Here is a 19,757-nt window from a genome sequence, read left to right as displayed (position 1 = left end):
CTCCTACCTGAAATGTAGAATTGTGGCATTTAAGATGATTTTAGAAAGACTATTCATGAATGCAGCATGGAAGGTTTCACTGCAGACTCTTATCACCCAAGCTACAGCTCCCTTTTTCTCTCATAGCGCTACCTTTTTTTTTCTAATATATGGAGAAAAATTATTAAACCATGAAAAGTGCTGGTTATTCATTCGCAACAATGAGTTTTCTGAGGACTTTCATTAAGTCTCTTCTACATATATAATTATGATAAAAATTCATAGATTTTTGGACAGAAAAAAACTTCCTGAGTTTTCTGGTATATCTTTCCATATAACTGGAGAACACTGGAATTTTTCTGCTATGCCTCTCTGCTAGTCATAGATTCTCATAGGGAACAAAACTTAGTAATTCAAGTTAAGGCAAAATTCAGACTCAAAATTAACTTCCTAGGGAAAGTATCCAGAGGTGCTACTAGTTTGTACTTTCTCCAAGGAAAAAAATTATCTTGTAAGTCCATCCTTTAAAATGCATCTTTACTCACTATGGTAGATGTTCTTGTGTCTAGGTCTAGGCCGTTACACTTGGACTTTCCACCTTGAGCCACTTCAAACAGTTCCTTCCCATCCTTGTTTTGTTGTTTTATTTGCATTCCACTGATAATATCCTCTGTGCAGTGTCATTTTCTGCTACCCGCTTCTTCAAACTTAATGGCTTCAGATCCTTAGCTTGTGTGAATTAGATTAGCTCTCCTCTGGCTAGGAGTAAATCAGTGGGACTGCTGATTTACACCAGCTCAGGATCAATCCTGCTGTCTTTAGTCATTTTTGTAGCACAGCTCCAAGTAAACAGTGGCATTTGTGTACTGCAGAAGTGCGGATGGAGTTCCAGCCTTAGGAGGCATTCTGCTCTTGGTTATGTTGATGGAGTTGCATTTTAATGACAGTCCCACATGTGTACCTAGTGGAGCAACATGGACTCTCCTCACCTGAGTGCAGAAGAGTAATTGTGCTTCTAAACTTAGGAAGATGTATGTGTGTGTACTTTTTAGATGTTGGCTCTCAGGATTATTTGTTACTATTCCCTTATAATCCTGTTCATCAAAGAAAAGAAAATTTCAAAAATAGATAAATAAAATGAAAGGTAGATTCACAAAAGGAAGAAAGGAAAGAGTTAACCGGGTTTTAATTGCTGCCAGATTGCATCTAGTTTTCAAATGCTTTCTGGGGGAGGATACTCAGATTTCCCATCTCCAGCTGGGTTTGAGTTTCCAAATCTCTGTCAAACTAAGCCAGTTTCCTTGGTAACTATCTCACTCTCCCACCTATGTATAAGGACAATTGCTTCTTTCTGCTGAACGATGATGGTGGAGCCAAAAGAAAAAGAAAAAGGTGAGTCTACCACACAAGAACCCTCTGCACAAGTGGTTGGGTCTCTGTGGGTTATGTAAGGATAACCTGAATTAGGTAAGGCCAGGGGAAAGACATGGCCTACAGCATGCTTGCCTCCGTACTTGGTGTTTTTGTGCTGCTCCATCTGGGTGCGGTTTCACATTGTTAACAGTTGCAATGATAAATGAAAAATGTATATTTTTCTTACATGGGTGCTCAGGCAGTATTTTTTTCCATCTTTAAGACAGTTTTTTCCTTCCCCTGTGATTGCACTTAACTATGCCCCTAAATCTATTCCTAGAGTCAGTTGCTGGTTCAGAATTAGTGGCCAAGTGCAATATCAGTGGCAAGTGTGACTCTAAGTCTGGAATCATAATTTAGAACAAATATTCTATCATTATTTTCTTTTTTATTGTGCCAGAAAATCAGGATTAGGCAATGCTTTGAGAGTCATCTCTCAAGACTTTTCCATATTTTTTTCTTTAGCATTTAGACAAGACTTTAGGCCAAAGGAATCTCTCCATCTCAGTTGAAATCATGATTTTATTTCTTCAGTGCTGTCGCCAATTTAGAATTTTGCTCTGAAGACCTTCTTCATCTGCATCACACAATACTGTTGGAGTTCTGCTGCCTTAATGGGATGTGTCTGTCATGTGTGGTGATGTATATGTTACACACTCAGTCTCACTGAATGTCTTTTTATTAAAAAATCACTCTAACCAGTCTATGCTCCCTTATACAGACTCCTTCCTTAGTTTACATTACATAAAGGAGCTAACACTTCAATTATAATTTTTATAAAACAGTAATAGACTGTTCAAACGTGATGAAGGCTAAAAACTAATTCTCTCCTTTTTTGTCCCAATTCTTCATCTTTTAAGAAAATGATTTGCTTATTTTTTGAATTATTTGTTATTACTTTTTAAATATAAGATCACTGTGACTATTTGTGATACTGTTAGTTATAGATATTACATTAATTATTTCTTTTGCCCATTTGTCCATCCATTTCATTTTATGTATCTTTCTTCAGTTGTTCTGTTTAGTTGAGGATAGTTATATCTTGCCTTCATACAAAGGTAAGATAGAAAGTGAACGTCCACTCACAGTTCCCAACTGGATTGTCATTTCCTGTTATTTTAGGCTATTTGCTAAGAGCAGAGTCAAGGCCAATGTACTGAAGATGGTATTATCAGCACTTTCAGTGCTCTATAGGCAGTTCAATTTAATCCCTACTGTGGAGACACTGGAGACAATGAGACAATTGTTGATGAGGTTGGTCATCAGAGGTTGGCTCTTCGAAGGCCAGCCTTAAAACTTGCGACTACTTTTTCCTAAGGTGATCTCAGTGTTCGGTCTATAGACTGAGACAGCCTATAATCCAAAGAACCATATAGAGAGTATAGAGGAGACTAATGATATCTCTGGTGTGCATATCATGTTTACTTTGACTTTTATAAAGAGGTAATTTGCAAGAGTGGAGATAATCCTACTATACTTTATAATTTAAATGTCACTCAGAGTGTATGCTGACATGCAACTGATTAACGGCAAACTTTGGTGGCAAATTAATTAGTATTTAATCCAGAGGCTCTATTAAGATGTGATGTGATAAAAATACCTTTTTTTCCAGTAGTCATTCAATTAAAATGCATAAATGATCTCGACCGTTTTCTGAGTTTTGCATATTTTATTTAAAAGCTTAATAACCATGTCTCACTTATATGAAAGTTGGCACATACACAACAAACTCCCAAGATACAGCTTGGATTAAATGTGAAGTGCTTACGATAAAAGAGCAATTGTACATTTTTTAAAGAAAAACAAATGCCAATAAATATGGCTTGGATGAGTCTTTCTGTTTGTTGATCTTAGCATCTTTTGTATACTATTTATATTCGTCACTCTTCCCTCATTTTGCTAAGTGCACTGTGTGTAGTTTTTAGACTATCATTTATCTTTCAGCACCTCTTTGTTTCTATTTTGAAATCAATGGTTTAAAAGAATGTGACTTTAAAAAAGATTTTTGTGCTCCTAGATGGAATTTTGTGTAAATAATTTATCTTCTTGCAGTGGTTTTCTGTTCTTTCTTCAACATCCTTCCATCTACTTCTTTCTTATTGGAGCCCATAATGATATTCTTTTTTGCAGATAAGAGTTGTTCTGCTTCAAGCTCTCTGCTAGAACAGTTGTGCCTTTATGGTGAGAATATTAATGCAGAATTCTTAGGACAATGGCCCCTATTCAATAGGAAAGATCCCAAAATACAGTTCCTGGAGTGAAAAAAAGCCATAGTCTGTAGGCAATGGAAGGAATAGAAATAAGTTATTAAAGTCTATGCCTGCATTTCATTTAAAAAAAAAAATTATTCAAAGATTTTTTTCTCTCTCTCTTTTCTTTCTTTCTTTTTTTTTTTTTTGATTCTGTGGAACCACGTGTTTATCATGTTTATAATTTCTAGATAGGTATTTCTTTTCCCACCAGCTGAATTTAAAAAAATGCTGTCTTACCTATCCAGTTTCTATCTAGCAGTATCCTTTCAGCCAAAGATGATGTGGCTTTCAGCATCTCAGATTTTCTCAGGTCTCTTCCAGTTCAGGTGCTCTTTGATATTTTTCAGAAACTGCTGCTCACATATCAGGACCCTGACCACAGTGAACCATGCATGTAATGGTATACACAGAACTGAAACAAAGACAAGAAAGTTATCACAATAAATTAACCTACTCAAACCAAGAGTTTTGCAGGGGGGTTGGGTTATACCCTAAACCAATAATCTTTGTAAATTATGCCTAGGAGAGTTGCCTTTTGCTTTAAAAATACCTGCAAAGCTGCCCTGTAAGTGCTGGACAAAGCGCTTAGGTTTAGTAAGCATGGCTCACCAGACTGACAATAGAGATTTCAGTACTGGAACTTAAAAATTGCTCATGAGGAACATAGCATTATTTGGTATCAAATATTCATAGGCTGAGAGGCTTTTATATATCATTGTTTCCCAGAGCACCTGTTCAGATGTGAAGAGACAGTTTCAAAATGGAATGATGAAACTTAAATTACAGAATTTCTGTTCTGTAGTCTCAGATGTCTGTTGTGTGTGCTGGCATGTGTTATCATTACTTGCTATAATAATCACTGTAGCTATGTTATAATACTCTTCAGAGGTCAGGAGCTATTCTGAAATTGGATTTATTTATTCATTTTAACTCTTATAAACTGACTTATTTCCAACACCAGGACATATGTCATTTATGTCTGTAAATCAAATGCGCTAAAGCCACATTCTAGGCTGGTGTAAATCAAGGCAGGTTCACTTAGGACCAGATCAGCACAGAAGCTGAGAATCTGGTCTTCAAACCTCAGTAAAATACTCTACAGTGGAACACGGCCTTGATTTGCAATCATCGCTTAGAAATTATGGAGGAATTTCCCATAGCTATCTTGATTCAGACTCGGTATCTGCTGGTCATTTAAACAGCAATTGCTGTGTTGCTCTATCTAATGTTTTATTCTCATCTCTTCTTTGCCATATTTCTCAGATCCTGCAAACTTTCTTCTGAGGCTTTCTGGCTCACTTTCAACAATGGAAGTCAGCCTACTGTTGCTAAATGTCAGCCACACAACTACCCACGCAAGGACTCAGCACCTCCCCTCCCTCTGTCTGTCTCCTTTTTCCATGTGGTGAATGACAGGTTTTCAGGAAAAGCACAGCAGGTACTGGCGCTCTCTTTTGTCTCTCAGTGAGCTTCCAGAACCTCCTAATACTGAACAAATGTAATATTTCCCTAGAATACCCTCTTCACCTACTTTCCAGTATAAACTAAATCAAGGGATTGACAACATCTGACAAATCATTATTTTCATCAGGCTTTTAACTAAGGCAAAACCTTGCCCTGGAGTGAGTGAGTGTTTCCTGTTACCATGCCTGAGCTCTCTGTGAGGTTTGATCCCAAAGGAGAACACTGCCCCACTTTGTATCATAGCTGCAGGAGGGACTTGGCTTAACTAAAACAACCTGAGACAGCTTTAAATTAACTGCTTGGGATTCAGTACCGTAGTAACTGCAAAATCACCGAGCAAAGCATGGACTGGAAAGCCCATTTGGGGTTTGGATGAGACAGGCAGCTAGACTGCCTGTTTTCAGAATGCTTTTTAACAGACTTCGTCAATACCTTGATAGTAGAACCTAGCTTGGATAGAGCTGAGACATACCTTTGGCTGCAGTCTTGTCATATCATCTACAGCCTAGTTTTAAGAAGCAGCTGGTTTGCAACTTCTGGACATGCCTGAAATAGGATCTAACCATCCTTAACGTATCAGGTTACCCTATTGGTTTTTGTAATGTAACAGTAAGAGCCAAAGACTAATGAAGGATCTGGTTATCAAATGTACAAGAAAATTTAAGCTTTACCTGGATTTTCAGGTGAGCAGGGATAAAACTATGAAGTAGATCAGTATGCTTTGTCTTTGCTGCAGTTACATGTGTAATGTTTCATGGTGATTATCCCAAGAAAAAAAATGTGTATTGCAGGAAATATGCAGGAATACTGGTAGGAAATCTCCTCCTAATTTGATCATTTTTCTTCTTATTCAGATTTATTGCGCTGAGAAGGTGTTCAGGATTCCTCTAGTCATGTAATCTAGAAATTTTCTGTCATGTGGAGCTCTTAAGATCATTATTTCAGAGATTTCACCCTTTAATAGAACATTGCTGTTCATTTACTTAATGGACTGATTACTGTCGTGAAACAAAGAAATGCCTTAATCAGGTATTCAGACTTTAAATTTCATCCCTGCAACCTTGCATGTGAGTATGAGGCATGCCATCTCTTCAAATAAGGTTATAACGTTTATGATGACTGGGGTTTGTAGAAGGATTTCCACCGAGTTAATCGGATACCTGTCTGACTTTGCTAACAGATTCACTTGCAGATTGATTGGAATGTAAGATTTATTTAGTGTCTTCCAAATCACTTTGCTAGACACCCTTGTATTTTTACCCTTTTTTCACCTTGAAATATTGTGCTATGTTTTTAATATGGTGCCTAACAGAACAATAGAGTAGTGATCCCGTATTGCTTCCTCACAACATTGTTAAAAAGCATAAGTTAAAATGTAAGAGATACATAGAAGAAAATGTCTTTATTGAAATCAAGCTTAGAGGAAAAACACTCTTCTGGAATCCAGTTTGTGTTTTCACAGTTATATCACTACCTCAGGAAGCTGATTTTTTGATTTTTAGATGAGAAAGTGAGCATCTACCAAAAAGTGTAGGCAAGTGAGCCCTAAAGTTTATTCAGATAGTATTACTAGTATAAAGTAGATGTGAAAGTGCTACCATGCATTTTCTTTGAGGCTTACATCTGATATACTTGAAATAATGTGTTTCTCTTCAATGCACTGCAGAAAGAATCATGCACTGGGTCTAGAAGGCTAGGTGTTTACAACAAACAGGAGAGTCATGTCTTCTGTGAGAGGTTAACGCTGGGAACGGAAAAAACGTAGGTTAAGGTTGTATCTTCTAACTGGTTAGGTGTTAAAGACCAAGATTTGGAACAAGTCAATGACTGTATTTTTCCATTAGCTTGAATACCTAAAATGTTTAAGATAAAGTTCATTCATTTCAGTAGCTTCAATTACCTGAACTGATACGAGAGTCTTTATTTTTTCCTGTAGCACATAGTAAATATTATCTTCACCGTTCACAGTGAGCCAGAATTTCTGATTTTGAGTAATTTGTTCCAGTATCTGAAATTATTGTTTATGCCAGACAAGGAATAAGGAAATTTTGTTTGGAATTTCTTACAGATTTTGCATGCTGTAATTCTCTGATCTACTTCTATTGTTTCAGTTATTTTAATTGTTTTTGCTAACACTTATATCCTGTACAACCTCTAAGAGGAATGTAGCTATTTTAAGAATATACATAAAAGCTGGCAATTACGTTGTCTTATCAAGTTTTTGCAGCCTATTAAGTTGTTCAGTGCTACTGGAAATGATTAGACTCAATATTGTAGGAAAGAGACTCTAAAACTGTAGCCTGGGCTTTTAAAGCTGTGATATCTTGGAAAATTCTGCCTGTTTAGTAGGTTTAGAAAACACTGGCAAGGATAAATACATCCAAGGTGGAATTCAAAATGTGCACAGGTTTTAATAAAAGCAACCATTCATTAAATACTTTTAGCCATGGAAGGCGGAAAGAAGATTGGGTAGACATCCAGTGAAGTTAGGGGAAGCTCGTAAGTGATGTTCCTCTGCTTTGTAAGAGAAGAGAGGAGCGGCCTGGGTTACCCTCACTGTGGTGAGCTGGTGATGATGGTTGCAGGGATGATTCGGAGGACACAAGAACATCAGTGGCTTTTAGAGCTGCCAGGACACAAGAACATCAGTGGCTTTTAGAGCTGCCAGTGACTGTAAAGGAAAGCAACTCTGGAAGGACTGCCGTTGTCCTTTTGTACAGGCTTGACTGGCAGGCAGTCAGCACGGTCCTGAGCTCAACCCTGGATAACGGGCCGACAAGCTCCGGTGCCAGGACAGGGAAAGGCTGCGCTTCTGCTCTAGGGCAGAAGCAGAAACTGAACTTTGGTAGCTTGCTTTCTTCTCCATTTCTCATCTCCAATCTGATCTTGAGTGGGCTTAGCTCAGCTATTTACCGCTAAGGGATTTCTTGGCCACACGAACGCACAAGGAGTAAGTGGAAAATTCAGGAAAGAAAAATACTTTTACAAGCCAATCAAATTTAAAAAGAGACATTCCTTTAGCCAAAAAGAAACCGCAAGCCAAACCCCAAAGGGTTTACCATGAAAAGAAATGGACTGGTTTGCAGAAGAGGCTCTGACATCAAAATAAACAAAGCTATACAAGCTGCAAAAATATGAAGCAAAGAGAACCATTATGCATAAAAAGAACAAAAGGCAATGCATTATCCGTGTGTTTGGCAGTAGTGGGAGAAAGGACAGCTAGTATGACTGCAGGGACAGATGAATAACTATCAGTTCGCCTTTCAGTTTTATCAGTGCCTGAACGGCTTGGAGCTTTTCATCTGTACTGCTCCCAAGTTTAATATTTCTCTTTTATTTTCTCTCTCTCTTTTTTAAAATTAGATGTGTTGTTTCTGCCACATTCTACTGAACGATGCTGGAATTCTGCACAAAAAGGAATACGTTTCTTCAGGGAGGTAGAACTGTAAGTGTGCAGGATGTGAAGGAGCTCAGGTTAATATGCTGATCCTGATCCACTAAAGTATTTGCCTGCAGAATGGAAAAACTTTGTAGTTTGTAATGTTCTAGTGGCAAAATAAACTACTCAAGAAGTTAGAGACACATGTTGGACAGCTGCTGCAAGTCAGCCCAGCATGAGGGTGGAGCAGTCTGTGTATACTCTCTGAATAGCTATTATATTGCCAGAGTCCAAAAACTATAAAAAGTTGGATATTGGTTTGAGCTGAAAATTTTCTTTGCCTAAATTAGTCTTCCCAGATGCTACAAAATAATTCGGTGAAGATAAATAATGTACAGAAAGATAATTCTGAAAGAACTTTACACTAAATTACTTTCAAATGTGTGTATATATATATATGAACTTAACCAAACATTTACAGTCTCTTTCCGCGTTAAATACTTCTGAGTTTTCTCAGAGAAACCTTCATTATGATTAATTATTGTCAAAGACTTGCTCTGGAGAGATAAATAGATATACAATTGTATATTTGTACAACATCTGATTTTGCATAGTTTATAAGAACTTATTTCTGAGCATCCCTGTTTGAACTTACAAAAAGTCAGTCTAGCTCTTCCTTTTTCAATAGTCGCCAGCTGTGTTATTTCATTCATTCAGTGAATTTTTTCCATATTTAAATAGCTTGAGAGCTATGTTAAGGTTTCATTCTGTTCAAAAATCAAATTCAAATTCTGATTTCTGCAGTGCCTGGCATTTCTGACTAGCACTTTAGTGACTAGCTCTGATCTTTTTACTAAAGAGTTTACACGACAGTTGCAATTTTAGAGGGAAAATAAAAATAAGCAAACAGCCTTTTCCCACTAACATGGCTGTTTACAGCACAATGCCGTTCTCGTCTTCATCTTCATGATACAGCCATGCAATTCTTTCTTCCCTTGTGGGATATTGGACTGCTTATCTAGAATATATTTTTAAGAGAAATAGTTGTCAGGAATTTTCATTACACTGGATACTATGTTTTTATAAACAGAATATGATCACTCTAAAAAAACTGATTTTGCTACTCAAGCTAGTTCAGAAAACAAAAGTAAACGTATCTGTTTTGATGTTTCTTCTTCAGATTTCACTTACTGGTTGTCATCAAGCAACCAGAAAGAAATATGGGATTGTAAAGTGAGGAAAAGCAGCCCTCACTGAAAAGCAAAAGATCCAGCCCAGGTCCTTTCCTTTGACTTCAGTACGATTTGACTGAGACACAGAGAGGCTATTATACAACATGGAAAAGTCCATCTTTATTCTAAATTTAGTTTGAACTACTGGTTCAAGACATTGGCCACAAGCTTTTCTGGAGCAGTCTGAAGATCTCATGACCAATGCTGTTACTTCTGTCTCTCCCAGATGTCTGTTACAGTGGGATAGAGTCTTTACTCAGTTTAGAGAAAATGAAGTGCTAATGCAGATCGCAGGAAGAAAAGTTTTATTTAAAGCATTTTGTTGCTCTTTGGAAGATAAAGCAGTAGATTTAAGTTAAAACTGCCAATATGAATCATGCTGAAGATTCACAACTCAAGCCAGCACTATCAGCCTTTTGCAGACTCATCCTTGGGCTTCTCTGAAGAGGTGGGAGAGTGGACAAATGACTGTAAGATCCTTGCCATGTTTAAGTTTTTCAATTCCATGTATTTCTCCATGAAAGGAGCTTAGAGATAACCTCAGCCGTGATTATTTGTCAGAAGGTTATGGTCATTTTTATGGAACATGTCTCTGGAGGCAGCTACCCAGTATGCTGATGCCTGTTCTTTTGTTCGAACCCTTTGCCAGTCGTTCAGCTCTGTGCTCCGAGGTTCATGCTGAGGCCAAAGACACTCCTTTCACCTTCCTGGAGTGAGCAGGTGACAGTGCCTGCGAGAGGATGCCTTGCCTGAGCTGGATAAAGCCTGAATGATTTTGTTTGCTCTTGGAGGATCTGCAAACATCTGCCTATCTAAAATGATTCCAAGGAGACCAGTAGTTTTACACAGAACCAAAGAAAGAATCTTATGTTATCTTATGTTGTACTTATGTTATCAAGCCACGAGTTAATCCTTCAAATTAGATTCTCATATGGGAGAAACCCACAGAAGAACCTAAGAGGGCTAAAATGACAGTAAGAATCTTTAAACCTTCTCAGCCATCTCATTCCCAGTTCCATCCTTTCTCGCTCTCCCTCTCCACTAGCCTCCTTCCTACCCTTTAGCCTATAGCACCTCCTGCTTTTTTTCCCCCACCAGTTGCTCAGCCACTTTCCTTCTTCTGTCTATTCCCAATCATCCAATTCTACCTACATTCAGTACAGGAATACATTCAGTATTCCTCTTTTCTTTCCTGCAGAAGCCCACCAGCAATAGAAATTCATGGCCACTTGGCAGGAGCGATTCAGGAAGGCCCTTTTATAGATGAAATATTGGTCCATTGATGACCCTGCAAGACTTTTTTCAGGTTACTGTGATGAAGTGTGGCTCATTACCAATTTCTGTGTCAGGTAAGCGGCTAGGTACAGTACAGATCCCACAGGATGATGGTTTCTCGTTGGCCGCTGCCGTGGTTTCTGATGATGCTATTGCTTTGTGAGACTTAATCATGCTGTCAGCTACTAGCTGCTTGTCATACTGCTTATAAAAGCTCCTATCCCAAACGAGTTCAGCTTCCTCACCTTCTGTTAATACTGGATGATCGAGACAGGCTGGCTGCCTGCTTGCTTTATCTGGTTGCTGGCCGGTTCTCCTCAATCTGTATAATGTGTGAAAGCAGTACGATGTATGTTAAAAGTGATAGAAGCTTAGATTTCAGTAGATAAACCCTTCTGAGGTGATCTTGCAAGAGGAAAGAAGGAGGAGACACAGAACAAGAGGAGAATGAGTAGTAATCTGATGAAAAACCAATATTATAAGCAAATAAAGACATTTATTTCCCATTCTCTCTTTATGCCTTTTATTATTAGAATTGGCCAAAGAAAACATTTTGGGTTATATGAAATGATGTTGCCAGCCACATAGATCTGATCACAAGTCTTACAGTGCAAGCAATGACCTTTGTTTTAACTAACAGAAGGCAGAAACTAGAGTGACAGTATCACATCTGCACGTTTCATTTAATGTTTTTGTATGTCTCTGCTCTTTTTATGATGTGCTTTTACTAGTTAGAATGGGCTTAAAGGAGGGAAAAGAAACTGTTTTTTTTGTGCCTTTTGACTATCCCCAGGCTTGACTGGCCCCTGAATCGCAGTGAGTAGTCAAATCTTAGTACGGGATGCATTGTAATATTTCAACATTTTATTCCAAATTCTTCCTGCCTGGATTATTAATTTTTGGTGAGATGTGTTATCTGGACAAGCATTCCAGAGATGTGTCGTGGCCACGCTGATTGCTGGCAGCCCAGGGAGCTGACCTAGAGCATCAAAGCTAAGGGGAGTCTTGTCTTAGCTGCAGCAGGAAATTAAACTTTAAAAGTACTAAGCTCCTGCCTATCCAGGAGACAAAATAACAACTTGTTTTATTCGTAAGAACAAAGGAAACTCTCTGGATCTCAAACTGAATATTCATTTAGATTGTGGAAGAAATGGGCAAGCTGAAAAAAAAAACAAACAGTGGATTTTCTTCTGGAAAATTTCCCTAAATTATTTCACATTTGGACTTCTGTCCCCATATGAGATGAAACATTTGTATGTGATTTTTTTTCCGTCACAGTAAAGAATATCCATTTTCCAGGCATCTCTGATAAAAATTATAATTTAATCTGCAGCTTTGATAGCACCAAAAGGGACGATTTGGACGAATATAATCTGTACTATCTCCTTTTCCTTACTGTGATCCATCAGTTCATTATGTCAAGGTCAAAGCTAAAAATTTTAAACTCTTTTTATTTTACAAAATGGAAAATGTCAGAAAATGTCAGGATTAGGAGCAGTGTTGACAGAATCGATGCTACAAAGCATCATTTATGAGAGCAGCGGAACATATAAATGCTATGAAGTTTAAAGCTTTTAAGAGAGGAACATGTTCCCCCTGCAACAGAGCAATATGCATTTATATTAATAACCTTACTAGGCAAGGTTTTATGGCAGCTCAGTTTGCTACCACCATATAAATCCCTCTGATTCAGATTTGTTTTGACTTCTTCCTTTCTCCAGTACATTCCTCCTTTCCTGTGTTAGTAGCTAGAGATCAATTTAAGCAACCTTCTGCCCTTTGAACTCACATTCTCTCTGAACTCAAAGCAGTCTACAAGGTTTTTCCCCCGAATGCAGTGGTGCCGTGAATGGTAGCCACCTTTTGCCCACGGTGTCCTTTTGCTTTGGAATGTTCCTGCAATGAAAAAAAAATAGTTATGTTTTTTGGATGATATTTTGCTCTGCCTTATTGCTTGCCTTCAGCTCCTTAATTAAATTATCATAGTTTCTGTGTATTTTTTTTTTTAAAAGCAATGAACTGTCTGAGTTCAGCAAAAGTCAACAGTAAACAAGTAAAGCAAACAGTAGTAGTAGTAGTAGTGGTAGACTTTTACTTTTGTTCCATTAAATACTTAAGCACATGCTTAACTTTACTTAGAATTTCAGTGAGAACTTAGCAAGTTCTTAAACATCTTTCTCGGTAAATTAGTTAATAAATCGAAAGTAAAGAAGACAGAGCCAGCCCAGAATTTTAAAGAGCACACCCCTTCTCTGCCACTCTCTCCAGCACAAAACCTGCAAAATAAACACATAGTAAAGCAGATGTCTGAATTCTGAACACAATATTTTAAAACATAACTGTCTGGCTGAAAACAGGGAAGGTGGCATTGGTCCCAGGAAATCTTTTTTTTAAGAGTGTTTTTCTCTCTACAATTTCATCCTGAATTAATCATAATTGATTTGCTGAAACTCTTCTATTCATTCAGCTTCTTCACAGCCTTGATGAATGACTCTGTCTCCTATTGGTTAACTAGTCAAGCGTTTCTTAGGCTCTGCTTTTCTGACCTGAAGCTTTGGTTTAGAAACTGTAGCTTCAGATTGCTTGCTAAATATTTTTGGGCAAGTAAAACTGTTGTGGATATTGAGTTAAAAACATCTCTTACAGACTTAGATATTCATTTAAATCAAATACCGACTTAGCAATTGCAGCGGTCAGATTTGAATCTCGTGTTTATGTTCTGGATAACATGAACTCCTAACTTCACCTCTTTGCATTAGGTGCCTGTACTGCCTCACACAAGCACTAGCTATTCTGCCCAGTATATTTCTCAAATCTGGTGTTGCCCTGTAAGACAGTTTTGTGGGAGCTAGATTAGTTTTAGACTCCAATATAACTGAAGACGTAACATGGCAGTAGTCCCGAGTGCCTTACGGGAGCTGTGTGCTGCATCCTCAGCCGGGGAGTTCCCCTTCGCCCTCAATGCAACGAGGTCCTCGGCCATCAGTACAGTACAGGGAAATAGGGATAAAAGGAGATGCTGCTTTTGCTGGCATGAAAGCACCTTCTTCAATATTTCTCTTTTTTTGGTATGAGCTGCCTCTTCTGAGGCAGCTGCTGAGCTCATAACTTCAAAGTCCTTGCTGTCTGTGTAAGCCATAATTTTGTGTCTCGGTCACTTATGGTCACTTATGTTTGTAGGTGCTTCGCTGGCAGTTTTGTTTGTTTTGGTTTTATATCTGCCTATATCTTTTTGTTTTGCCCCAAGCAGATTTTTATTCTTAGTGAGTTTGTAGTCTCCTCTTTGTAGCTGTATGTTTGTCCTGCTTTTTTAAGCATGGATTTATTAAGATTTTTTACAAGACTTCTGCTTCACAAGATACCTAGTTCTCTCTAAGAGATTTCTTTGTCTATATGAAAGATTCTCCACTACCATGTTTAGTATTCTCATTCGTGCTTGTTCAGCTTGTTAGTTTATTTCACTTCTTTACATTCCCACTTTAATTTAGTTATATTTCTTTAAGAATTCATTCAGAAGGTGGGTTTGTACAAGATATCACAGCTTTAATCCATGGACTCCCGCTTAGGTATTTTCCTTATTCTGCTGAAGACACTAATCTTCCTTTACAATAGAACAATTTACTGAGCTGCAGAAAATTGATAAGACAATTTAATTGCCAATGTTTATGTATTCTCTTAGTAAAGCTGAAATCCCAGCAAGGGTGGTATGCAAGTGGTACCAGAAGTTCTCAATTAAATAACAACAGCAGATTAGCAAATACAATGTGGAAAAAAATGACAAGACATCCTTACAAAGTTTCTTTTATTTATTCAACTTTTATAAATATCACGGAAAGTGATAACTTGGTTTATAAATGAAGGGATAAAGTGAATGTGCCAACATGAAAAAATATAAACAATTATGTTGCCACTCATTGTTTGAATTATTCATTTAAAATATCTTCTAAGAGTTTCTGATTGCGTCTATAAGGCAAAGAACCATATTTATGACAATAAAATGTAGTAAGTACTTATTGAGAATTCTTTTAGTTATTTTAGGATGAATATTCAGAATTGCTGCTTCTGATTTTACTGTGAGGTGTTGCAATATTTGATGTTTGCCATAAGGTTTTAAACATGGGGCAAGTGAGTTTAGAAAAAGGCTAACTTTTATTTTTCAAAGGAAGTTTATATCTGGGGTGATTAATTTAGAAAAATATAATTTTAAATAGCAAGATGACAAGTAAAAAGGTAATTAAAAATATATTTTAATCATTGAGAGCCATTTACTAATTTTGAAAATTCTGAGCTTGTAACTCCACATATGTTACTACCTGCCACACAGGACACTTTTCAGCCTATGCTGAATATATATTTGTATGTGTAAGTTTTATATATTATATATATGTATCACTAGTAGATGTATTACTACTTTTTTATTTTTATATATATACATATATGTGTATATATATATATCACTACTAGATGTATTACTGCTACTTTGTGTGTGTGTGTGTATGTGTGTATTTAATATATATTTATATGCAACTTTGTATTACCAAATACTTGGGATGGCTATGAAAAGCTATCAACTACAAATGCGTATACCATATTTTCAGTCTGTAAAAGCACGTAGCCATTCACCAAAGTAACTCTAAGGGTCTATATGTGGGAATAATTGCAGATTCTGTTGAGGGCCATGGAAAATTAGCTTCCACTTGTCTAACTTGGATAAAAACTAATTAAGTCTGGGTCTGTAAACAGCTAATCAAATTACATATCGACAAAACAACCTTTTTAATAAAGAACCCTACCAGGAAAGCACTCATAAAATAGAAAATAAAAGCAGTAAAATGGAAAAAATGTATAATGAAATATACAAAAAGTATAGTGGAAAAATCAAATACATCAATTATTGTAATATTAAAAGTCCCACAGTTTTAAAAAAGTTCTCATAGGTCATCTAATAGTGGATACATGCAAGAGAAATCTTCAGTCCATTCCAAATTTTCTGAAATAGGAAAAGTTTCAAACACAAGTTAGGGTGAATTTGTGGCATTGCTGGAGGAAGGAATGAGAGGAGCATTCAGCATTCAATGGGAAGTACAGGTAGGGGGGAAAAAAAAAACCATTCCAAATTGTCTCTCAATGCAAAATCAAGTCTTACAGTGAAATATTCAGAGCATATTCAGTAGCCGTAACTCAGATCAGACATAGTCCCAGGTCTCTTGATCCCTGGGCTGTTAACAATTAACAAGGTCAGGAGCAAGAGAGCCAGTTAATAAGAATTATTCAGAAAAAAGCGTTTTGCCATTGACCTCATTGGGATGAACATTTACTAACTAATTCAAGGTATACCAATGCAGGCAACATAAAATATTTGAAAACTATCATAGAAATAGTATGTAGGTATTAAGACTGATAAAATAGAGAATAATTATCACTAGTTCCCAGGTTTTGACTTGTATCTTTCATCCTTTCAGTTCAAAGTCAGGATTATTTGCACATTTTATATTAAAAGAGAACTCAGTATTCTTAAATCTATTAAATCTAGTGAAGTTGATGAATTGATTTTTTTCACTTTCAGTTACACAGGTTTGGAAGTAAAATGCTTCAAAGTTTTCTGTTAATCTAGTACAGTCAAAATAATGGGTAATTGGAAGTGAACGTCCTTTTTACCTGGCTGCATCTGGCTATCAAACAAATCTTCCTATTAATTGTTAAATCATCATGACTTCAAAAGAGCAGTTCTGCAGTCGCCACTGGCATGCCGATACCCGATCTCCGTCGGGCGCTGGGGCTGCACTGAGCTGCCTCGTCGTTAGTCTGGTCAGCTCCAGTGCCTAAGGTTTTTCCCATGAGTTGGTGCGACATGTGTTTTGTGAAACTAACCTTTTCAAAAGTAGTTTACAGGTGAGGTTTTAGAAGACGTATTTGTTTCTTAATAATGTTTCACTATTAGTTCTTCAGTTGCAGGGGTTGTTTCCTTGCAGTGCTCAAGCAGAGCAGGGACGAGCCTGCTGTAACCTCACTTGCAAGCTTTCTTGCTTTCGTGGGAGAGACAGACGAAGGCGAAAACCTGAATGATTCGGTCAAGCGAAATACCAGATGAGCAAAGAGGGAGTTTGGACGGGGACTCTGATCAACCCGAACTGGATCGTGGTGTTAAATGCTGAAACTAGTTACACAGAGGAGCGTGCACACACATGTGGAAAACCGCCTCATCTCCTCCTCAGTTTTGACGGTCTGTCTTAGCTGAAGGGACAGACTCCTGGCCGCGCACATTAGGCTCCTTGGAGCTTTTGAAGAAAATGCAGAGTGCCAAAGGGCCCCAGTGAGCACTGAGTCTCAGGCTAAGCTGGCTTCCCGTGGAGCTGGCAGTGATGCCGACGGGGAGCTGTAGGGAGGGAAGATTTTGCTCTTTTAGAAATGAGGCAGCCGAAGGAAGCGGGTGCATGAGCCCGGCGGCGCGGGAGGACCAGCGGGACGGGGGGCGCAGACTTCAGCGCAGTGCTGAAAGCGCTGCCGACTCCGCTCGCTCTGACGGGTCGCATCCAAACAGGAGTGAGAGCGCAGGCAGCCGGGGCACCACCGCAAACCCAAACCAGAGCTCCTTCTCAGAGCCAGCTGATCAGCGCCGAGGCTCGCCCCAGCAGCTTCGTTCAGGTTAGAAGCTGGTAGCGTCGCCTCGCACCAGGCAAACGGGATGCTGTTATCTCTCACCGTGTGTATTAGTAGCAAGCATTAATTTCCTATTATTTGCTTAAATTAAGTTAATTTATTTAAACTTCATGGTGGAAGTGTGTGGCATTTAGAGGCAAAAGTGAGGAGGGGATGAAAATTAAACACACTGTGGTGTATGGGGCAGCATGGGAAAGATTTAAAGACTGTGTTAAAGAGAAGGTCTAGATACAATTCAATGTGTTTGCTAACAAGAATAGTAGCCTTCATGAGCCTGCCGTGATGCAATATTCTTCAAGATTTGCCTGCCGTATTGCCATATACCTGACAGGGTAGGTTTGTTTTACGAGAGGCTTTTGTCAAGTTTTCCAAGATCATATGCCTTAAAAATCCGGCTTGAGTGCCTGGATTGGTGTGGCTAAAGCCACTTAAAGCCCTGCATTTTGAAGTGGGCTGGGTTTTTTTTGGCTGAGGTGTTAATTAAAAAGTAAAAGTGGGCATGTTTTGGCACGGTATATTGGAAAACAAAGTGGTTCTGTCATTAGGAGAGTGTCAGTCTCTTGTCTACGTGAAGTGCATTAGAGATCATAGCAAAGTGAACACTTAAAAGATCATCAGCTTGACACTATCCAGAAAATTATTTTAATTTTTTGCTTGAACTCGGCCCTGTAAGGGCCCGCACTTCCCTTTCTTTTGTGAAACATACAGCTGTGGTGCTTCACTCATGCTGAAAACCATAAAAATGCAACAACAAAGAAAAAAACAAATCAAAAACATTGAAAGAGAGTACAGAATAGCTGCTATTCTGTTCCCTGAGCGCTCTGCTTAAGAGCTCTATTCACTTAAAACATTTTCCAGCTTCTGAAACACTTGATTAAAGTCAATTGGGAAACAGATAAGCTCTTAAAACTGCTAATTTGTGTCTCAGAAAACTTGAATAAGTCTAAATATGAAATTTTCCATTGCGCTGTATTCATGATTGCGGGGCTTGTTTGGAGACCATTTTAACATTTCAGTCTCTGTGCCTACCTCTTCCTTGCGTTGTGTATTTTGTAAAGGCGTTCATTAGTATAGTGTTGCAGTTCAGCTATAAGCTGCCCCAACCTCCTTCCAATCTCTTGAATTTTCAGAAAGACTCCTTCAGATCAAAAGTGAGATGTTTTGTTTCCTTTTCCTTCTCTGGTCACACAGACCCAAACACAAAAGATAGTACTTGTTTGGCCTCATATACTAGCCTATTAGTTAAACTGATATTCTGGTTTAATTGATATCCTCTCATTCTTAGGCTATGGTCATAGGGATGAAATCCATGAACAGACCCTGAAAAAGTTGCACGGTAACTGGTGTGTGCAAACAAGCGAGTTGTGCATTGAGAAGGTAAAAAAGGAGCAGGCCAAGCACTAGAAAGTGAGTATTTGAAGCCATGACAAATTTAACTTCATTGCACAGAAGTACATTTGCCACTTCTGGAGCAGAGCTGTGTAACTTTCAGGGAATATATCCTGTATTCATAGCTTTTTCTGAATTAAAATAGCTTACCTTTCAGTAGCTTAACCACTTCACATGTCAAGCCTACATAATTTTAATACTGAAGGCATCCTCTCTGAACTCTTTTCTTTCCCACTTTGAAGGTTGGTGAGTGTCTTCTAATCTAGTAATTCCTGACTCTTCTCCCTTCTCTCTTTTTGCCAGAACAAAATAATTATTCTGTATCGTATAGATAACCTTAGGCCTTGTCTGTCACACCTACCTTCTCCAGTCGACCGTTTTCTTGGGAAGTATTTGTGAAAATCGTAACATTATCAGCAGTTATGTATTTGCATTAGAAGAATTCACGTCTTCAACTGGCAGGGTCTTGTCTGCCCTTGAGCTGTTATTATGTTCACATAATGTGTATAATACATATATACTCACACAGTTACTACTATCAAACTGCAAAAGTTATGGTTCACTGCCCTTCTTTGGCACACTGCTTTCACATTTCTCCAAGTCTCTCTGCTCCCACATGTCAAAAAGTTTTTCACACATGTATCGAGGTGCAACTTTTCTTCTGCTTCTCTGTGTCCCACTCCTTGTGAGACTAATGAATGCAGGCAGGGCCGC

General features: G+C 38.1%; 1 long non-coding RNA gene across 2 annotated transcripts in view; it reads left to right on the top strand.

Moving 5' to 3' along the window:
* Positions 1-19,757, top strand: part of LOC104143969 (uncharacterized) — a 426,624-nt gene that overhangs the window by 143,061 nt on the left and 263,806 nt on the right. Inside the window, exon 6 of one of the 2 annotated variants that reach the window (XR_011143208.1) lies at positions 18,940-19,061. The exons of the other annotated variant lie outside the window; for it this stretch is intronic. This is a non-coding gene — a long non-coding RNA (uncharacterized lncRNA). The remainder of the gene's footprint in view (positions 1-18,939; positions 19,062-19,757) is intronic. 2 annotated transcript variants of the gene reach the window in all.

This window comes from Struthio camelus, chromosome 10, assembly GCF_040807025.1.
Source record: "Struthio camelus isolate bStrCam1 chromosome 10, bStrCam1.hap1, whole genome shotgun sequence".
Lineage (NCBI taxonomy): Eukaryota > Metazoa > Chordata > Aves > Struthioniformes > Struthionidae > Struthio > Struthio camelus.
The sequence above is the reverse complement of the archived record's forward strand: the minus strand, read 5'-3'. Positions and strand labels throughout refer to the sequence as shown.